Source organism: Nansenia antarctica (genome assembly GCF_963989245.1).
Source record: "Nansenia antarctica genome assembly, chromosome: 2".
Taxonomy (NCBI): domain Eukaryota; kingdom Metazoa; phylum Chordata; class Actinopteri; order Argentiniformes; family Microstomatidae; genus Nansenia; species Nansenia antarctica.
Window position 1 is genome coordinate 10658800 of NC_137675.1, and position 6043 is coordinate 10664842.

A 6043-nucleotide genomic window follows, 5' to 3' on the forward strand; every position below is an offset into this window, starting at 1 on the left:
TACTTGTGACTGGATTCAGTGGACTAATTGCTCATGCCTGTCACCTGTTGTATGTTTGTATGTATATTCGTGTTGTACCGTTAGTGAAGAAGTCGCAATGTGTGACCGAGGGACACGAGAGGCTAGCTCGAAGAGTGCCAGCCATGTTGAGGACTTTGCTAAGTGTGTCCTGCTCGGATACCCCCATAGAATGCATCGTACTGACATCCAAGTGGACCACGCCGATGGACAAACATCTAGAGTGAGCTGCATACAACCACATCTTCCCTTCTCATCCTACTCGGGTCGCTCGCGGAGGCGGCTGCCATTGAGCATTCTTTCTTCCTCCAGGCGCATTTGGCGCGAAGTTTATTTCAACGCACCCGAGTTCGAATCCGACATATATTATATTGTCTCATGTCAGTGGTGTCAATATTTACCAGAACACAACAGCTTGTGAAGGAGCATTTAAAGCTCAGTAAGGCAACAATTTCAAAGGTTTATTGACAAGTGCCATTCTCCTCAGCTGGTTAAGGCTCTAGCTAGCTAGTTCGTGCAGCTATCCTAGCCAGCAACTATTCAGTTTGTGGCTAACCACCAAGTTTAACTAACTAACTATTTCCTTTCGCTTCTAGATTATTTGCGGGACAAAGGCTTGACAGTATTCCAGTTATTATGGCGAAAGTGACAAGGAATCCTGTCAGAACCATGACGACCCGCAGTCAGTGTCGTCAGGTTCGGGCTAGCGACTGTTTCTTTGAGCAGCTGGCCCCCGAGGTCTTTGACATGATCCTGGACAGACTCTCTGGTGGGTTCTGTTTGCTTTGGACATTTTTCAGGATGGGTGAATTATGATTATTTAGATGAGACATAATACACCATCTGACTCTGGTAAAACATTGTGTGCACATTCATTATTATATTGTGTAATGGAAATACTGTGGACAAACAGTACAGACTGCTATATTTGTGTATTAAGTTAGGGACAATACCTTAAATACGTGATTGAAAGCACAGCACTTTGAGGAAAACTAAGTTTGAAAAGATTTGGCCATAATATTTAAGAAACAAAGTGCAGAGGCATGCATTTAAAAAACAAAAAACAAAAACCACACTGCAAATAACAACTGGGCATGCTGACAAACGAAATACCATTGTTAAACTCCATTGTTGTCATTACCACAATGTTGCACTTAACAGGGCAGAAAAAGCCAAGGTTTACCTGGCCACCCAGAGAACAGATACAAGCCTCACACCAGTCTTCTGGGCTTTATCCCATGTGGCTGGATGGCCGTGTTGAAAGACCACATGGGTGACTCGCTTATTTAATCTTTTTGTCACCTGCAATTGTAGAAGGAAGGTCACAGTGTGAAGGACAAGAGTATCATTATATAAAAAAAACTTCAGACAAAAACCACACTGCAAATAACAATAAGTGACAAAAACACGAACAAAAATAATAAATAAACCAGAAACTCACAGAATAAATAAATAAAAAGCACAATAGTCGGCCTGTTCCAAACTACTAGTCCACAGTGCGGTGCATCGTAGCACACTTGTTGCACACTTGTCGTCCGCTTCTCTTCGCCACACAGCTGTAGCCTACCCTACGGCGACTGGGTGTACACGGAGCTGTAGGCGTTATCAACCTGGGGACAGAAGCGCTTGGTGTGCGCCTGGGCCCCTGTGGCCCCGCTGAGTGGACAGACATACTGCCACAAGAAGGGGCAGAGCACGTTCCCGTCTTTGTCCTTGAGCCAGTGGTTGGTGAACACCCCTCCAGCCTCCCCGTTGTGGCGGCAGAAGCTGCAGAACTTGCGAGAGGAGCGGTGTCTCCCGGGTCTGTGCGCAGGCAGCGCAGGGTCTCCCTGGCCGGACTAGAAGAGGATCTGCCGGGTCTGCGCGCTGGGGCTTCGCCATTCCTGAGAGTAGCCTGGCCAAGCCAGACTGGATCAACCTGTCCAATAGCGTAGTTCCACCTCTGTTAGCTTGGGCGGCCCTGCTTATGTACAGTGACAATATAGTCCCAGCTGCCACTATGGTCATCATGGGACTTGGCATCGCCCTGCACTATGACCTTTCTCTGCTGCCCACCTACCCCAGCTGGTTCAAAGCCCAGCGGTCGATACTTACAGTTGTGGCTTTGTTATCCCTGCTGGCCACACTGGTTCTCAGGGGAATATACCCAGAGAAGAAGATATTCTCAGAGCAATAAATTATGCTGCACAGCACAATTATATAGCCTAATGTAAAACACAATGTTTTATATTAGTGTTCTCTGATGGACAAAGAGTATGGGATGGGTGATTGAAGACCTGCATGGTATGTTATGGAAGCATAATGTTTGTATCTGTTATTTATTTACATGTACTTGTATGGTATGCTGAATGACAGCCAGTCATATACCATGTACTTGTTCATTTCTACCCACCTCAGCATCTCTGTAAACACATAAAGGGGAGAAAGACTGTTTCATGATGTAGTATGTACGGTGCAGGTAATAAATTGAATGTGTTTGAAAAGATTTGCAATTTCATTTCAAGGAGGAAGGTATTACTACGGTCCTAATTGAGGTAATCTATTACTTGGGGTATCCAGCGCAAGAAGTACCATCATGAGCAATGTAAGTGTTTATCAGTCATTAGCAGTGATGCCGGTAACGCGATACTAAGTATCGCGATACTCTAATCTGATTACTTTTCCCAGTAACGAGTATTCTATCGCGATACTATTTCCAAATCAGTAATCTGATTAAAGTTACTTATTCGAGTGACTGTGCGTTACTATTGCGTTACTACCTCATAACTTAGGCTAAATGCAGTATTTCTTTGTAATGTTCGATAGTAAACAAACATTTATTGCTTTTCTCGCGTCTTGGGGAGTGACGTCAGTGATCACGTTTTCAACACGAGGTGCAGCAGAATCGCTCACGTGTATCACCACGCTGATTGCACAGTGTAAACAGAAGCGTATAATGGAGCGAGAACAGAGATATGCGTTAAATAGCTGGAAATATAGGGATTATTTTGAGTTTGTGTCAGCAAAGGATGACAAGAACATAAATGTTCGTTGTACACTCTGTGCTGGAAAGAAAATATTGTCCTGTGGTAAAACCACAACATCAAATTTAAAGAAACATTTGGAATCTCTGCACAGCACAGTCAAGCTCGCGGAGAAAGTCCCAGAGACCGCGGCCTCGACTTCTGCGGGAGGTTCCACACCGCTCAAGCAACAAAAGCTGGACTTCAGTAGGCCTACAAAATCACAACCTGTAAGTGTGGGAGAGTTGAATAAATTGGTCGGGCGGTATGTTGTAGAGGAAATGCTGCCCATAAACACAGTTGACTCGCCCTCTTTCCGTGCCATCATTAACAAGATCCCCACTACTACCAATGCCGAGCTACCTCACAGAACATCTTTTTCTTCGTACTTGGAGAAGGAGTATGCAGAGATGGAAAAACATCTGAAGGCTGCGCTGAACGAGGTCGACTATGTGTCAACTACAGCGGACATTTGGACAGCTAACAATAGGAGCTATATGGGAGTAACGCTCCACTGGATTAGTAGATCCACATTAGACCGCAACAAGGCTGCATTGGCGTGTAGGAGAATCCGCGGTAGACACACGTATGATGTTATTGGTGCAGAAATCGAAAACATTCACTCTTCATATGGACTAATCAACAAAGTAGTAGCAACAGTGACAGATAATGGATCTAACTTTGTCAAGGCATTTCAAGTCTATCAGCCTGCTGTCACAGAGTCCGATGATGAGACGGTGGAGGAGGCCACGGATGATGTCACTTTTTTAGATGTGTCAGAAATCCTATCAGCTGAGGATGATAGTGATGGCCAGCTGATTCTTCCCCCGCACCAAAGGTGTGCTTCACATACCCTCAACCTTATTTCTACAAGTGATGTGGAGAAGTACATCACTTCCAAACCAGAGAGCAAGGCTGTGTATAGGAGCAGCACAGCAAAATGCACAGCTCTCTGGACGAAAGCAAGCCGATCTACCGTTGCGTCAGAAACGGTGGAGGAGGTTAACAAAAGAAAGCTCCTGGTACCGACATCCACAAGGTGGAATTCCTTTTACGAAGCCATAAAGAGAATCGCAGAAATCCCCATGAATGAGCTGACTACTCTGTGCAACAAGCTGGGAGTGAAGTGCTTCAAAGACCAGGAGTACCAGTACCTGCATGAGTACTGTACCGTCATGAAGCCTCTAACTATAGCACTGGATATCCTACAAGGTGACTGTCCGTATGGGACTTTACTGCCCACACTTGAAGTCCTGATGCAGAAGACCCTTGCTGTGAAAGACACCCTATCCAAGATGACTGCAGGCCTTCCAGATGCCATAGTGCAGGTATGCTATGTTGTTCCATCTTAAAGATAAATAAATACATTTTCATTGCACTATTCATGAACATGGAGCAGAGTCACACCATACTGCAGTATGTAGGTTGTCAGTTGCACAAACTAATTGCATACATAATTAGTAAATAAAGGTATAAATAATAGACCTTATAGGCTACAACTAGATAATAATAAACATATCAAATTATATCTTTCAGGCTATCCAGACTCGTTTTGCCAGTGTGCTGGACAACAAAGATGCCCTTCTCGCAGCTGCTAGTTGTCCAAAATTCAAACTCCGATGGCTGAGAGATGAAGGTAGGAGGGAGCAAGTAAAGGAGCTTCTCACAGCAGAATGTCGCAAAACTGCTCCTGCAGCACAGAGCCCTGCCAGTGTACCCACCACGACTGCCAACCAAGGCGAGATGGACTTTTTTGCTTTTGAGGCGGAGCCAGAGGAGACCTACTCGGCAGAAAAGGAAGTCATGGACTACTTGAGGTCAGGGCATGAGCTTCAGATTCTGAATCAGTATCCAAACATTAAGAACATTTTCTTGAAGTATAACACTCCAACCCCATCTAGCGCTCCTGTAGAGCGGCTCTTTAGTCTGGGAGGTTTGGTGCTCACGCCTAGAAGGAACAGACTTTCTGACAAGAGGTTTGAGAAGCTTCTGTTAATGAGATACAACCACTGGTTTACTCGCCCCTTTCCACTGTTTCACTCATAGTGTGTTCATGGCCTCCATAGCGTGTTCATGGCCTCCATAGCGTGTTCATGGCCTCCATAGCGTGTTCATGGCCTCCTTCCAGTCTTGACAGCTGAGTTCACTCTTCATTGATAAACTCACAGACTCACCCAGTTTAGGATTAGGATTATATTAGGATCATATCTGAATGGTCAGGGTAGGTTTTAGGTTTTGTGAAACCACTCCTTGCTAGTTACTGTGTTAAATAAAGATTATATTTATTTTATTGTTTAAAAACAAGTATTTATGTTGGGTGAGGCAAAGAAAGACTCTTTATTTTGTTGTTTTAAGTTATTGTTTAAAGTTTAATTATGTAATTTAAGTTACTGTTAAAATAAAGTGAGTTTTGGCAAAACCAGTTTTCATTTTTATGTTGCGGGGGGGGGGGGGGGGGGTCGGGTGCCTAGGCAGCTGCCAATAGTAACTAAAAAAGTAACTAGTAATCTAACTTAGTTACTTTTTAAATCAAGTAATCAGTAAAGTAACTAGATTACTTTTTAAAGGAGTAATCAGTAATCAGTAATCAGAATACTTTTTCAAAGTAACTGTGGCAACACTGGTCATTAGTGCCTTTGAATGATCTCAGAGACCTGATTTGTAAGAACCAGTGACTTAATCCCCCTTTTAAACCTGAAGGTCATGAGTTGGAAGATGAACAGGTTAATCTGGAGTCCCTGGTAATCCAGAGCACATAACTGAACTGACTCACTTTCCCTTCAGAATGCAACATCATTGAATTGTGTATTTATATATTTTCCAAAACAGGTTTATATATATTTTAATATGGCTATAACATGACAAGACTGGAGGCTGACAGAACATACCTTAGATGTAATTATAGCAATTCATAATTCATCAGGCACACAAATGTTTATGAAAATGTATTTAAGTTTAAGAATGCATTCAACACAACTTTTTAAAATGTTTTTTTTTAATGTAAACAGCAGTATCTAATTTAA